Source organism: Callorhinus ursinus, unplaced genomic scaffold (genome assembly GCF_003265705.2).
Source record: "Callorhinus ursinus isolate GAN/ISIS: 27379988/994484 unplaced genomic scaffold, GSC_fseal_2.0 scaffold13, whole genome shotgun sequence".
NCBI classification, from domain to species: domain Eukaryota; kingdom Metazoa; phylum Chordata; class Mammalia; order Carnivora; family Otariidae; genus Callorhinus; species Callorhinus ursinus.
The window spans coordinates 11,405,440-11,422,861 of NW_027397075.1; the positions used below are offsets into that span (position 1 = coordinate 11,405,440).

At 41.9% G+C, this 17,422-nt stretch overlaps 1 protein-coding gene across 3 annotated transcripts in view; it reads right to left on the minus strand.

The window, feature by feature from the left end:
• RBFOX1 (RNA binding fox-1 homolog 1) overlaps positions 1-17,422 on the minus strand; it is a 2,099,893-nt gene that overhangs the window by 1,769,174 nt on the left and 313,297 nt on the right. The gene's annotated exons all lie outside the window — the stretch shown is intronic.

The following is a 17,422-nucleotide window of genomic DNA, read 5'->3' on the forward strand; positions in this document are numbered from 1 at the left end:
GGGGGGGGTAGGGCGCAGAGCAAGATGGCGGAGGAGTAGGAGACCTGGATTTCGTCTGGTCTCAGGAATTCAGCTGAATAGGGATCAAACCATTCTGAACACCTACGAACTCAACAGGAGATCAAAGAGGAGAGTAGCAACAACTATCTGAACAGAGAAGCGACCACTTTCTGGAAGGTAGGACGTGCGGAGAAGTGAATCCGAGGCGATATTCGGGAGGATAGATGGCGGGGAAGGGGCCTCCGTCGGCCGCTTCTGGCAAGTGATAGAGCCGCGGAGCACAAAATCGGAACTTTTCGAAGTCAGCTCCGCTGAGGGACGTCGCTCCAGTGGCTAAGCGGGGGGTGGAACCCTCGCGGGACAGTGTGGTCTCAGGACCCTTGGAGTCAAAAGAAGACAGGAGGTGCCTGAGTGCGGCAGAGCTCCCAGGTATCGGAGCGGGGAAGCCAGCTGCAGAGACGGAGCCGAGGCGCGGGCTCTCAGCTCGGGGTTGCCATAAACTGTGATCGGTGACATAGTCGGGCCACTGCTCCTCCAGCGGGGACCCAACAAGCGGCAGATCCGGGGAGACTTCCCTTCCTCCCCTGGGAGGAGTGGCGCAGGAGCGCACCGCAGGGATCTGCTGGGTTTGGAGACTCCACACGGGGTCGGGTGCCAGAGATAGCAATGCTCGGTCACAGGCCGAGTGAGCACGGAGTGTGGCCAGAGACTGGGGAGATGGGAGTGATTGACTGCTTTTCTCTTGCGGGTGCACTGAGGAGCGGGGCCCCAAGTTCTCGGCTCCTCCGGGGTGGAGATTGGGAGGCTGCCATTTTCACTCTCATCCTCCAAAGCTGTAGCAAAAGCTTGCAGGGAACAAAAGCTCCAGAGAGCAAACCTGAGCAGATTACTTAGCCGGGACTGACAAGGGTGGGGCAATTCCGCCTCCGGCAAAGACATGTGGGAACCACGGCAACAGGCCCCTCCCCCAGAAGAACAAGAACAGCCAGCAAGCCAAGACCAAGTTTACTGATCAATGAGAACGGGAGAACTCCGGCGCTAGGGGAATACTGCACATAGAATTCATGGCTTTTTTACCATGGTTCTTTAGTCTTTCAAAGTTAATTTAACTGGTGTTTTTTTTGAATTTTTCTTTTTCCCTTTTTCAACCAACATCTTAGCAATCCCTTTTTTAAAAAAACATTTTTATTTTTCATTTTTAGAGTCATATTCTATCCCTTCAGAGTAGTTACCCTTATTTTTGGCATATATATATATAAGTTGTTCTCTCTTTAAAATTTTGAGATACAGTTTCTTCTAACAGATCAAAATATACCCTAAATGTCTAGTGTATTGCTTTCTTCTAGTCTCCTGCCTGATCACATGTTCTTTTTTCTTTCTTTTTTTTTAAATCCTCCTCTTTCTTTTTTCAAACAACTTCTTATCAAGTCTTTTTATAAAATTTTTTATAATTTTCATCTTTACAGTCATATTCCATCCCTTCATTGTATCAACCCTTATTTTGTATACATATAAGTCTTTCTTTCTTTAAAATTTTGGGAGGCACTTTCTTCTAACAGACCAAAATACACCCAAAATCTAGTGTGTGGCACTGATCTATGCACCAGCCAGATCATATTTGATCATATTCTGTTTTTTTTTTGTTTTGTTCTGTTTTTGTTTGTTTTTATCTTTTTTTTTTCTCTTTCTTTTTTCTTTCCTTCCCTTTCTTTTCCCCTGGTTGCAGGTCTTTTCTGATTTGTTTACAGTATATTTTCCGGGGATGTTGTTACCCTGTTAGCATTTTGTTCTCTCATTCATCTGTTCTGCCCTGGACAAAATGACAAGATGGAAAAAATCACCTCAACAAAAAGAACAAGAGGTAGTACCGTCTGCCAGGGTCCTACTCAATATGGACATTAGTATGATGTTGGAACTAGAGTTCACAATCATGATTTTAAAGATACTAGCTGGGCTTGAAAAAAGCATAGAAGTTATTCGAGAAACCTTTTCTGGAGAAATAAAAGAACTAAAATCTAACCAAGTCGAAATCAAAAAGGCTATTCATGAGGTACAATAAAAAATGGGGGCACTAACTGCTAGGATAAATGAGGCAGAAGAGAGAATCAGCAATATAGAAGACCAAATGATGGAAAATAAAGAAGCTGAGAAAAAGAGAGATAAACAACTACAGGATCACGAGGGCAGAATTCGAGAGATAAGCGATACCGTAAGACAAAATAACATTAGAATAATTGGGATCCCAGAAGAAGAAGAGAGAGAGAGGGGGGCAGAAGGTATATTGGAGCAAATTATAACAGAGAACTTCCCTAATGTGGGGAAGGAAACAGGCATCAAAATCCAGGAGGCACAGAGAACCCCTCTCAAAATCAATAAAAATAGGTCAACACCCCGACATCTAATAGTAAAACTTACGAGTCTCAGAGACAAAGAGAAAATCCAGAAAGCAGCTTGGGAGAAGAGATACGTAACTTATAATGGTAGAAACATTAGACTGGCAACAGACCTATCCACAGAGACCTGGCAGGCCAGAAAGGACTGGCATGATCTATTCAGAGCACTAAATGAGAAAAATATGCAGCCAAGAGTACTATAGCCAGCTAGGCTGTCATTGAAAATAGGAGAGATAAAAAGCTTCCAGGACAAACAAAAACTAAAGGAATTTGGAAACACGACAGCAGCCCTCCAAGAAATATTGAAAGGGGTCCTCTAAGCAAAGAGAGAGCCTAAAAGCAGCATGGACCAGAAAGGAACACAGACAATATACAGTAACAGTCACCTTATAGGCAATACAATGGCACTAAATTCATATCTTTCAATAGTTACCCTGAATGTAAATGGGCTAAATGCCCCAATCAAAAGACAAAGGCTATCAGATTGGATTAAAAAACAAGACCCATCGATATGCTGTCTGCAAGAGACTCATTTTAGACCCAAAGACACCCCCATATTGAAAGTGAGGGGGTGGAAAACTATTTACCAGGCTAATGGACACCAAAAGAAAGCTGGGGTGGCAATCCTTATATCAGACAAATTAGATTTTAAAACAAAGACTGTAATAAGAGATGAGGAAGGACACTATATCCTACTTAAAGGGTCTATCCAACAAGAAGATCTAACAATTGTAAATATCTATGCCCCGAACATGGGAGCAGCCAATTATATAAGGCAATTAATAACAAAAGCAAAGAAACACATTGACAACAATACAATAATAGTGGGGGACTTGAACACCCCCCTCACTGAAATGGACAGATCATCTAAGCAAAAGATCAACAAGGAAATAAAGATTTTAAATGACATACTGGACCAAATGGACTTCACAGACATATTCAGAACATTCCATCCCAAAGCAACGGAATACACATTCTTCTCTAGGGCCCATGGAACATTCTCCAGAATAGATCACATCCTAGGTCACAAATCAGGTCTTAACCAGTACCAAAAGATTGGGATTATTCCCTGCATATTTTCAGACCACAGTGCTTTGAAACTAGAACTCAATCACAAGAGGAAAGTCGGAAAGAACTCAAATACATGGAGGCTAAAGAACATCCTACTAAAGAATGGGTCAACCAGGAAATTAAAGAAGAATTAAAAAAATTCATGGAAACCAATGAAAATGAAAACACAACTGTTCAAAATCTTTGGGATGCAGCAAAGGCAGTCCTAAGAGTAAAGTATATAGCAATACAAGCCTTTTTCAAGAAACAAGAAAGCTCTCAAATACACAACCTAACCCTACACGTAAAGGAGCTAGAGAAAAAAGAGCAAATAAAGCCTAAACCCAACAGGAGAAGAGAAATAATAAAGATCAGAGCAGAAATCAATGAAATAGAAACCAAAAGAACAGTAGAACAGATCAAAGAAACTAGGAGCTGGTTCTTTGAAAGAATTTACAAGATTGATAAACCCCTGGCCAGACTTATCAAAAGGAGAAGAGAAAGAACCCAAATCAACAAAATCATGAATGACAGAGAGACCACAACCAATACCAAAGAAATACAATTATATGAACATATTATGAGCAACTCTATGCCAGCAAATTAGATAACCTGGAAGAAATGGATGCACTCCTAGAGATGTATCAACTACCAAAACTGAACCAGGAAGAAATAGAAAACCTGAACAGATCTATAACCACTAAGGAAATTGAAGCAGTCATCAAAAATCTCCCAACAAAAAGCCCAGGGCCAGATGGCTTCCCAGGGGAATTCTACCAAACATTTCAAGAAGAATTAATACCTATTCTCCTGAAACTGTTCCAAAAAATAGAAATGGAAGGAAAACTTCCAAACTCGTTTTATGAGGCCACCATTACCTTGATCCCCAAACCAGACAAAGACCCCATCAAAAAGGAGAATTACAGACCAATATCCTTGATGAACTTGGATGCAAAAATTCTCACCAAAATACTAGCCAATAGGGTCCAACAGTACATTAAAAGGATTATTCACCACGACCAAGTGGGATTTATCCCTAGGCTGCAAGGTTGGTTCAACATCCGCAAATCAATCAACGTGATACAATACATTAACAAAAGAAAGAACAAGAATCATATGATCCTCTCAATAGATGCAGAAAAAGCATTTGACAAAGTACAACATCCTTTCTTGATCAAAACTCTTCAGAGTATAGGGATAGAGGGTACATACGTCAATATCATAAAAGCCACCTCTGAAAAACCTACAGCAAATATCATTCTCAATGGGGAAAAACAGAGCTTTCCCCCTGAGGTCAGGAACGTGGCAGGGATGTCCACTATCACCACTGCTATTCAACATAGTATTAGAAGTCCTAGCCACAGCAATCAGACAACAAAAAGAAATCAAAGGCATCCAAATCGGCAAAGAGGAAGTCAAACTCTCACTGTTTGCAGATGATATGATACTTTATGTGGCAAACCCAAAAGACTCCACCCCAAAACTGCTAGAACTCATACAGGAATTCAGTAAAGTGGCAGGATATAAAATCAATGCACAGAAATCAGTGGCATTCCTATACACCAACAACAAGACAGAAGAGAGACAAATCAAGGAGTCTATCCCATTTACAATTGCACCCAAAACCATAAGATACCTAGGAATCAATTTAACCAAAGAGGCAAAGGATCTGTACTCAGAAAACTATAAAATACGCATGAAAGAAATTGAAGAAGACACAAAGAAATGGAAAACGTCCCATGCTCATGGATTGGAAGAACAAACATTGTGAAGATGTCAGTGCTACCTAGAGCAATCTACACATTCAATGCAATCCCCATCAAAATACCATCCACTTTTTTCAAAGAAATGGAACAAATAATCCTAAAATTTGTATGGAACCAGAAGAGACCCCGAATAGCCAGAGGAATACTGAAAAAGAAAAGCAAAGCTGGCGGCATCACAATTCCGGACTTCCAGCTCTATTACAAAGCTGTCATCATCAAGACAGTATGGTACCGGCACAAAGACAGACACATAGATCAATGGAACAGAATAGAGACCAGAAATGGACCCTCAACTCTATGTCAACTAATCTTTGAAAAAAATGAGGAAAAAATATCCAATGGAAAAAAGACAGTCTGTTCAATAAGTGTTTAGAAAATTGGACAGCTACATATAGAAAAATTAAACTGGACCATTCCCTTACACCATACACAAAGACAAACTCAAAATGGATGAAAGATCTCAGTGTGAGACAGGAATCCATCAAAATCCTAGAGGCAGTAACCTCTTCAATATCAGCCACAGTAACTTCTTTCAGGACATCTCCAAAGGCAAGGGAAACAAAAGCCAAAATGTACTTTTGGGACTTCATCAAGATAGTTTCTGTACAGCAAAGGAAACAGCAAAACTAAGAGGCAGCCCACAGAATGGGAGAAGATATTTGCAAATGACATTGCAGATAAAGGGCTGATATCTAAGATCTATAAAGAACTTCTCAAACTCAACTCTCAAAAAACAAATAACCCTGTCAAAAAATGGGGAGAAGACATGAACAAGACACTTCTCCAAAAAAGACATACAAATGGCCACAGACACACGAAAAAATGCTCCACACCACTTGCCATCAGGGATATACAAATCAAAACCACAATGAGATACCACCTTACACCAATTAGAATGGCAAAAATTAACAAAACAGGAAGCAACAATTGTTGACAAGGATGTGGAGAAAGTCTCTTACACTGTTGGGGGGAATGCAAGTGGTACAGCCACTCTGGAAAACAGTATGGAGTTTCCTCAAGATGTTAAAATACAGCTACCCTATCACCCAGCAATTGCACTACTAGGTATTTACCCCAAAGACACAGATGTATTGAAAAGAAGGGGCACATGCACCCCAATGTTCATAGCAGCAATGTCTGCAATAGCCAAACTGTGGAAGGAGCCAAGATGCCCTTCAACAGATGAATGGATAAAGAAGATGCGGTCCATATATACAATGGAATATTACTCACCCATAAGAAAGAATGAATACCCACCATTTACTTCAACATGGATGGAATTGGAGGGGATTATGGTAAGTGAAATAAGTCAATCAGAGAAAGACAATTATCATATGGTTTCACTCATCTGTGGAACATAAGGAATAGCACAGAGGACCATAGAGGAAGGAAGGGAAAACTGAAGGGGAAGAAATCAGAGAGGGAGACAAACCATGAGAGACTCTGGACCCCAGGAAACAAACTGAGGGTTTCAGAGGGGAGCGTGTGGGGGAGGGGGTAACAGGGTGATGGGTATTAAGGAGGGTATGTGTTGTAATGAGCACTGGGTGTTATACATAACAATGAATCACTGAACACTGCATCAAAAACTAAATGATGTACTACTTTCAGTGGGTAACTGAAAATAATAATAATAAAAAAAAATGAGCGTCTTAGAAAGTTGAACCTCAGAAATTGCAGTCATTTATTTAAGTGCAAGCCCCTAGGTGGCAGTAGAGGGAACACTCTCCATCATCCTCTGGTGGGACTGCTAATATGGTAAGAAACTGGCCATCAAAAGTGTATCTATCTATGATTTGTAATGAGAAAAGAAAACACAAGCACGTGATTCTAGACAGAGGAGTGGTAGTTTCATGACATTTTAACTGACATCCAGTATAAAAGTTATTAAAAGTCCTGGAATCAGATGACCTGAGTTTGTTTCCCAGCCTTGCATTTTTCTACATATATGTGAGAAAGCTATTTAACTTCTATGCATCTCAGTTTTCTCATCTATTAAAGAAGGATAATAATAGTACCTATCTCACAGGGGTTATGTGAAGACTGACTCAAGATCATCCTTGTCAAATATTAGCACAGCATCTGCCCTATAGTAAGTGCTCACTAAATCACAGTTATGGTGCTTTTGTGCACCCCACACGCCCCCACTGCTCCCTTTTGGGCCCTGGAGCAGAAGGCAAACACAGGCAGGGTTAGGTAGTTTGTGGGCAGAAACTGGAGGTGATTGTTATTTCAAAATGAATCACCACTATTATATATGACAGCAAAATTCAACTTTTCCTAGAAGACAATGAAGTCCTTGTCTTGTTGAATAATAAAACAACAGCAGCAATAACAAAAATGATGGCTCTCATTTACTGAGTTGTTACTACGCTAGGTACTTTTCATCTACCTGACACCACAAATACAGAGTAGATATAATTTTCTCCATCTCACAGAAAGTAAAGAAATATTGACCAGGAAACAGCTCAGGTAAAGTGACTTGTCCAAGGGACACAATGATGTGGAATGCAGCAGGTCTGACTCCCAACTCCATCCCTGTTCTCAAACATCAGACTATGGCCAGTTGAGCAGTCTCATGACATGCTCCCTAATATAAAATCATAAGAATAATTATGACAGTAGTAGTAGTAGTAGTAGTAATAATAATAATAATAATGTTTTGACTGTGTGCATTAACAGGTGCCATGACAAGTAGCTGAACTGCATCCTGTGTCCTTTATGAAGAGACTCCTGGGCACACATACCAAGACCTTCCTCTGGCATCTCCATACCTTCATCAGCTCCCTAACTTAGTAAGACTGGAAAAGAAATCTCAGGCATCCAATCCCCCTTTGAGATCTCTGCACAAAAGCTTACAGAGAGCAACCATGTGGAGGCTTAGCCCTTCTTTGCAATGTAGAGATATCATATCACCTGTCTGCCTGTCCATTACCTGGCCCTAACATTGCAAAACCACCACAGTGTCCATCGCAGGAAATGATCCTGCACTGGGAGCTGCCTTCAGCAAAACTTTGTCTCATCAAGAGAAAAGTTCATCCGAACAACAATTTCCTTTCACCAGATTCTGAACCTTTATTGCATTCAAAAGATATTCAGTAAGCCCAATGCTAGGTACAAAGAAGAAAAAAGGGAGATCATCAAGTAGCCCCAATCTAGGGAGTGAGAAACATGAAAGCAGATGGGCACAACAGTATATGTTAAATTATATATAATAGAAGCAAAGCAGCAATGGGTACATAGAAGACTTTTAAAAAAGATTTATTTTAGAGATAGGACGTGCATGCACATAAGCAGGGAGAGGGGTAGAAGGAAAGGGAGAGAGCAAGAATCTCAAGCAGACTCCCCACTGAGCATGGAGCCAAATGCAGGGCTTGATCCCACAACCCCCAAATCATGACATGAGTTGTAATCAAGAGTCAGACACCTAACCAACTAAGCCACCCAGGTACCCAAGAAGAAAGACTTTTAAAAGCGTACAGCAGGGCAGGGGGATCAGAAAGAGCCTCAGAGAGCCTGGCCAGTAATATCGATCATCAACATTGTCATGATCATCAACATTATCACCTTCATCAGAGCAAATTCTGACATACAGTGAATGACCACTTGAGTTTTGTTTTACCTTTTTTTTAAAAAACTCATATGCAGTACCTCCAAGTGTCTGTGGTCACAGTTTTGGAAACTGGTTTGGCCACTTGTCATGGACAACCTCCAGATCCAAGTGTGACCTTTCCAAAGGAAATAACCTCACTGCCCTACTTTCCCACTCTTAAATGTCAACTGTTGCCATTATGCAGCTGTTTCGCTGTAGATGGAGAAAGTAACATCAAAAACCATCTAAAAACCATATCTGGTTGTTAAACATCGGCAACCAAAAAAATTAAAACTCATAGTGCCCCTCTCTAAAATGACTTCCTCATCCACACATCCAATCTCCCTTGTTGCTTTTCTTCCAACTATTAAAGCCACAAGGTGAGAAGATCAGCCCCCCAAATCCTGCCTAGTTTGAATGGCAAGCCCGCGTTAGTTGGTTAGGTGTCTGACTCTTGATTACAACTCATGTCATGATTTGGGGGTTGTGGGATCAAGCCCTGCATTTGGCTCCATGCTCAGTGGGGAGTCTGCTTGAGATTCTTGCTCTCTCCCTTTCCTTCTACCCCTCTCCCTACTTATGTGCATGCACGTCCTGTCTCTAAAATAAATCTTTTTTAAAAGTCAGGATAGAAAAAGCATTAAGAAGTGGGTCTGTCTCTGGGAAATGCTAGCTGATCAGAGCATTGGCACCAACAACTGGAGACCCAAATTATTCCCATGGCGAGTGTCATGCAAGTTGCCCACCAATGCTATGAAGGTCCTGAGGTGATCTGTGGAGAGAGCCTGACAAACTTTTGTAAACATGATAATTATTAGATATTGAAGAGCAATGTCTGAAGTACCTATGCCTTCTTCTCACTCTCTCCTTCAGAGGGCACCATACCCCTGAGCTTCTGAGCCTCAAACGACCTCTGAGCAATGGACAGAGATAGATAGGGGAAGAGATATATCTGCATTAACCTCCCATGAGGACAGAAAGAGATCCTATGCCCAACCACGTAAGAGTCACCAGGTACTGAGTGCTACTAAGAGTTAAGTGCTTTTAGCTCACTGAATTCTCCCTACAACACCACAGGGTACTTTCATGTTTATTAAGATTTAGAAAGTGAGACTTGAAGGTAAGTTGGTAAGAAGTCAAGATTTGACACCTCTTTCAACTTTGGCTCTATTATATCCAACTCAACACAAAGGGCTGCACACTGAACCCAGGTCTGCCTACTAAAATAGACAGCTGGATAAATACAAACTTAAGCTAGAAGGAAGCAAGGTCAGGACAGGGAAACAAACTCAGGGGAACCATCGTCATACCAGGACCCCAGGCAGGTGTCAAGAGCAAGATTATCTACATGAACAGGGAGGGCAGCTGTGGCAATGGCTCTCAGCTGGACCAGCTTTTCAGTCTTTGGTTCTGACACTGGTCCCACTCTTCTCTTGTTACTGAGTTTTCCAGTGCTTAAATGGCCCACGCATCCCTCTTCAGGCAGGGGCTTTGAGTCTGTAGGAACTGCCTCAGAATTTGTAGACAAAGCCTAAAGATACAACAGAGGACATTGTGGTCAGCTAGTTCACCCCGGCACAGCTATACAAGCTTTATAGCTGAGTCTGTTCTGTTTAGTTGCTGCATCCATTTGGATTGACTGGCATCGAAATCCTATGGGTGATTAAATATTGATTATCCCCGTTACGGCCTTAAAATACTAGGGAGTGGGGATATAGAGAGACGGTCTTCCAGGATCACTTCTGGGTTGAATCCAGGTCCTGGTGGCAGCCTGTCACCAACCTGAGTCTTCTAGCCTTCACTCTCAACACATTAGGAGTGGAGAATGAAGAGTAAATGGCTTGTTCCCTTTGGAGTATCAAACTGGTTTGCCTTTTCTATTTAGTATTTAAATCTACTCTAGTACATTTGTTTACTATGTGATGGGTGCTTGGGGCCTAGGTAGCATCATTAGAAAGGCATTAAATTACTCACAGTTTATTCTGGTGACAACTGGCATCAGCCATAACTTGTTATCCTCACAAAGCTACAAGATACCTTTGTACATGATGTGACTTAGCTTATAGACTGGTCAGGTGCCACAGGACTCATTACAGCCTATGGAGAAGATGAATTTATACAAAGGAAGGTGGGGGGGATGGGATAAATGGGTGATGGGTATTAAGGAGGGCACTTGTGATGAGCACTGGGTGTTGTATATAAGTGATGAATCACTAAATTCTATACCTGAAACTAATATTACACGGTATGTTAACTAACTAGAATTTAAATAGAAACTTGAAACTGAAGTGAAAAGTAATAACATGGCCCTGTGAGATCTCACTTTAGCCATGAGGCTGCTCATATTTGGCATTTCTTGGAGATGTGGAATGTACTAGTCAGAACTTAGTAAATGAGAAACTAGAGACTGCTCTGCTGGCCCTGGCTTTCTATCAAGGACCATAATAACAAGGTTCCCTCCATCCTTTATCCCAGATGTCTCAGCTGAAAGTTCTTGAAGTGTCTCCATTCTCACTGGGGATAAAGACAGAACAATGCACGAGGACACTTCAGACCTTGGATTTAGGATCTTTCCTAGAATTCAAATACTACTTGCCTGGCCTCAAGAGTCCCTTCCTTAGCCCAGATCCTAGGAACTTAAACTATATCAATGGTTCCTTTTTCATAGAACTCAAGGGCTCCTTGTGATTTAATTCCCAATGGGGAATGTGCCCAGGATCCAGAGGGGTCAATAAAGAACAGAAATAAAGGGAAAAAGAGAAGAAAAATTTAGTCTATGATAAGTGGCATCATAGATAGGACCACCATTTGCATGGCAGAAAGAGACTTCAATTCTTGGCTTCCTTAATCCCATAAGTCCTTAATTCAGACATTGGGCTGCACTGTATTTCTCAATAGACTATCTGATGTGAAGTCAAGCTATCCAGTGCCAAATACTGGACTATTACAAGCACTGAAACTCAAACCGTACAAAGTCTTTGCTGATTGGGGTAGTGGTGGCAGAGGCAGAAAGACTACCACCCTTACACAAACTACTTCACTCAGTACTGAAGATAAAATTTCCTCTCCGACAAAAAAGACAGTAAAACCTAAGACTATGAGAATGCCTTTCGTACTGCTTTGGTCACTTCCCACAAGTTTTAATTATGTGCTTCTCTTGTGGAATATTAATTCCTTCTAAATATATTTGTTACTTATGAACTTGCTTCTTCACTTCTGAAGGTTTAAAATTTTTTTTGTATAAAAAGATTTATTTTTAGTTCTATTCTTTGTGATCAAAGCTATCCCATTTTCTGTACTTAACAACTGATTTTTTTCTTGGAGATACAAAGACACAGACACATACATACACACACAGCATGATTATTATGGTTAAAGGCATAATTCCTATCTGTGGGGTACACAATTTGGTTTGTGTTTTATAATTCTACCTGGTGATGTTATTCATTACCTCTACATCCTATTTATTTGTTTACTAAATCTGAGACACCAATAATATAGGACAATTTTGAAGGGAAAACATTAATTTGGTATCACACTATGGGATATGATAGGATTTTTCAGCTCAAATTATTTAAAATTACAGAGCCATGAAGCTGAACCTAAAAAAAAAACTAAATTATTTCTAATAGTGGAATTTTTCAGCATCTTAATTTGAGTAAAAGAAAAAGTTTAAATAGACTTGAGGGCTTAAATACTTCTGAGGAAATCAGGAACTGCAAACCTGGGATGTCTAATTCACCTAAAAGTAATTAACAAAAAGTAAGTTAGATCATTATTTCCTCCAAGATCATAATTTAAAAGGAAGTTGATTTATCTGAACTGATTGGAGTTTTCAATCCCAACAGAAATGTAGACGCTTGGTTGTTTAAGGGGAGAACAGAAATGAGACCCAATTAAGCAAAATTCTTTCTTATGGAAAAAAAATGTTTTAGATAAAATGATTGCTCAAATGTGCTCAGAAGGGAGCTGAAGAAAGCGAGAGATCTGAGGGTTGTTGTTGTTGTTGTTGTTTTCACTTCTATTTGAAACCTCTATCCAATTCACAAGATTCACCATTAAAAAAATAAGGGAACTCATTTCCACCTAAGCATCTGAGTATAACCAGCTATTTATGGGAGTTCACATTAGCATCTGACATCTGGCTCCCACGGGAAGGAAAGGAACTGAGGGCCCCTGGAATTGGAGAGGAGTTAGAAGTAGGATTCCTGAAACTTCATGTTTAGGGTCTGTTATGGGCTGAATTGTACCCCCGTCTCGCAAATTTCTATGTTGAAGTCTTAACCCCCAGTACCTGGGAATGTTATTGTATTTGGCAACAACGTCTTTAAAGAGACAATTAAGGTGAAATAAGGTAATTTGGATGGCCCAATATGGCCCTAACTCAGTAGGAGTGGTGTCCTTTTAAGAGGAGATTAGGATACAGACATACCCAGAGGGAACACCATGTGAGGATGCAGGAGAAGACAGCCATCTGAAAGCCAAAGAGAGAGGTCTCAGAAGAAAACAACCCTATGACATCTTGATTTCAGACTTTGAGCCTTTAGAATTGTGAGAGATAAATTTCTGTGTTTAAGCCACCCAGTCTGCGGTTCTTTGTTATGGCTGCTGAGCTGACTAATACAAGGTTTCACATATCCTGGCTCAGCTACAGATTCTCTCTTCGCTTCCCATTACACTGTAACTCCATGAGAGCAGAGCCTACTGTGCCAATGGTAAATAAATCAGATTTATTAATCGAGTTATTCTTTTCCTATAGGGTAAATTAAAGGACACAAAAAGTTACAAAGTAAATCTACACCAGTCCTTACGACTTGACTAGGCAGGAAGGATTACGCAGGGGTTAGGTTAGGGACTGCTCAAGGGCAATTCCCAACCATACCACTGGTGAGCTTTAAGAACCATGGCCAGTTCCTTTACCTCACTGTGCCAGTCTCATCTGAGAACTGCCGTAAGGATCCAAGTAGAGTGGTACCCAACACAGGGGACTACTCATCTAACTTACTGCTTCATTCAATGTCCTGGCCTTCACATGTCCAGGAACTGCTCTAGATAAGAGGATACTGACAAAACATCCTGCCCTCATGGGGCTTATCTCCTGGGGAAGGTTTGCTAGTAACAATAGTAAGGGCACTTTAGAAAAGAAAGAATGGAAGGAAAAGGAAAGAAAAGAGAAAAGAAAAAAGAAAAGAAAGAAAGATGGCTTAAATGCAAATTTCTAAGGTTTGGTCCATTTCAGTATGTTATATGTAGTGTCCCTGAATCCCATTTAAAATATCATCTACAGTAGCCCATGATAGCTGATGGCTAATACTCTCTTGTGCCAGGCTCTCTGGCACTACAGTCACCCTCAATCACACTGTCCCCAATCAGGGAAGAATCCCTGCAGACGCCTAAGCCATTTTGCTGTTTGGCTATGGATTACCCTACTGGTCCGTCTCTTTGTCATCAAAAGGCGTGTTTCTCTACCAGAGCCATTCAGCAAGCAATTCCCTCTGTCTCCCTGTCCCACAATAAGAGTTCGGCAGTGCCACCTAGCACTCAAAGTAAAGGTCCTGAAGGGTCCCTGAGGCAAGCCCCAGGCTCTGTCACCCTGCATTGGCAGCTGTGTCCAAGTCAGCAGGTTTGCAGCATATGCAAGATGGCACAGGGACAGCCTGTCAGGGAGTGGAGGTCTGAATCCATTACCCACACAGTCTGTCTCTGCCATAGTCCTTCTGCCTCCCAGGTTAGGGGAGAGGGATAGAAGTCTGAGCTTAAGAAACCCTGGGAGCTCAGAGACTTCAATCTTTGTTTTTAGGAACTTACTGGCACCTTCCAGTATTAAAAAGGACTGAAATTTTTCCCCTAAGCTTCTTTTGCCAATCCTTAAACTCCCCCAAGTCTTCTGTTTGCTCATCTGTAAAGCGGGATGGAAACTGTCCACCCTGCTCTTTTCATGGGGTTCTGTAAGAATGGTCTTCAAAAGCCTTGTGTGGGATTTCTTTCTGGGGGTGATGAAATGTTCTAGAGTTGATGGTGGTGATGGTTACACAACTCTAAATATACTAAAGACCACTGAATTATACCCTCTAAGTGGTATAGTTTATGAACTCTATCTCAATAAAGCTGTTTCTTTTAAACAAAAGCCTTTATAAACCATGAAGGATAACTGCCATCCTAGGACTTTAAGTCAGCTCTCATTGTGGAACATCGAAGCCAGAAGGGGTCAGTAAACTAGCAAAGGTTGCTAAGAACTTTGGGGAAAACTTAATTTGCATATGGCTGCATTTTTTAGGAACATACTTTTCAGGAATAAAGGGACTATTTGGGAAATTGGGATCCATGTACTTCTAGAAAATTTTCAGATGACCCAGATAATTTTATTTCCCCATGGCCATGTTTACCTTCAACATGTGGCCACATTCTTAGTTGTTAAAAGAACCCATCTTTCCCATGAGACACTAGACCACTGGTTCCTGGCAGCTGCTCTGGGTCTTAAGAAGTTTCCACGGATCTCTGTGCCTCATTCTTCAGCACAGAAACAAGAACGCTTGGGCGCATAAATATGTACCTGGACATATACATGTTTGTATAAAATTCTAATAGAGTCCCTGTATGATAGCTTTACATGGTTTTGGAGTTAATGCCCAGTCCCTTTTTCAGCAGGGCTTGGAGAAAGTCCTTAGCTTAGAACGTCCCTTCCATCATGGTATCTTTTAGATCCTCCCCTTCCTAAGTTATTCCTTGACACACCGGGTTCATAGAGCTGTAAGAATCTTTACACATAACACTGGGATAGGGAAATATGCACTGGGCCCAGCTGAAGTCTGTACCCTACCTCTGTGCCTCCATCTCCCCCTCAATTCAGTTTCATTGACATGATCGCCAATCCATGAGGGAGACCAAGCCTCTGTTAGGCCACCAGTTGGATAAAATCCAAATTGATCCTCCCAAGTCTGTGATGTCCAAAGAAGCAGAGCCTGAGCACCATTTTCCTACTTGAAACACTGCTACTCTTTGCTAGATCAGGAAAGCAGACCAGGCCAGTGACAGAGTGGGCAGCAACTCAGGTTTCATGAGTTCGGGTGTTGGGGAGTTTAATAGTTTTTTTTTTTTTAACATACCCCAGGAATCTACCACACTATACAGAAATTTACTAAAAAGCAGGATGGGCACAGTAAAAATACTGGAGGTAGAAGAGTAGGCAAACCCATCCCTGAGGTTCCCCAGGACACTCGGAGAAGGGTTTAAATCCCCATGTTCCCAGGTGATTTGCTCCATTCTGACAGTCTCCATGAGACTCTGTTAAGGGACAAGCACGTGCAATGGAGGTGAGCCCAGGTACAGAGAGGGGAAGTGACTTTCTCAGGTCTTGTCATGGGTCAGACAGTGAGTTCCCAGTGGGGTCCCTCTCCAAGAGTTTCTGACAGCAGCCGGGCAGAGAGGAATGCCACCCCCCCCCGGTTCTGTCACCTGCTATTGGTGTGTAAAGGAAAGCAACTCTCCCTGCCTAAGGGTCATTCACAGCTGATGGAAAAGCTCTGTCCAGAGGCAGTCTGGCAAGATTTTCAATCCAATTTCTTTCGAGTGAAAGGCTAACAGGATAAGATCTCTCAGTGTTAACAACCTGGATTGTGAGTGAAGTCTCGGAGTTGGGGCAAGAGATGAGGTCATGAAATCAGGAGCTTACCTCGAATAGCAATCTAGTCCAAGCCCCAGGTCCCTGAGCCTCCCCTCTAGAGCCTGTTAATCTCATGTTGAACATGTCCCCCTGTGGGTATTTCCTGTCCAGGAATTTAGGCCATCTGTTCCAGGTGGTAACCCCACCCTAGTGTTTGCAGCAGGAGCCTGGAAGGCATGTCACTGGGCATCCTACAGACTCCTCAGTGGGGCCAACAGTATTTTCCATGAATGAACACAGCCTCAGAGCTAAGGCCTCACAGGTGACCCCTTGGGATGGTTCATAAACCAGTCAATTTCCTCATGAGGCTCCTGTACAGCTGCCAATCAGGTAAGACGTACAGTGACTACAAATATATTAGACACCATGTCCCGTCCACAGGTGACAGCTAGATGCCTTCTAAAGAGCCCAGACTCCCTGAAATCATGTGGAACAAGTAAATGGAGGAGCTAGAGTCCCTTGGTGACCCAACGTCCCACACTTGGGACGTCCCACACATGGGTTCTTGGGAACCATGATCCTGCCTGGCAGCAATGGGAAACTGAGTGTTGGATCCAACACACACGGGTGCTGGGACTCAGCGAAATCCATGTTAAAGGTAAGAAGAAGCTCTTCAACTGAAACTATCCTGATTCAACCTCCTAAGCAGGCTTCAACTCAACCCATATGAGAAGGCCAACATGTGGACAATTCATTCAACACCCAAGTGCAAATCTGTCAGCCATCTGCAACATGGATGATGCTCATGGGCATGACGTTGAGTGGAGTCTGTCAGGATTCCATTTTTATGAAGTTCCAAAGCAGATATAACTGATCTAAGGAGGAAATGAGTGGAGTGGTGGGGGCTCTGTCTAGGGGTGGTTCTGGCTGCAGGGGGCACAGGGGAGACTTTGAGGTATGAAAATGTTTTGTTTCTTGATCTGGCTGATGGCATCCCAGAAGTATGCATATGTAAAAA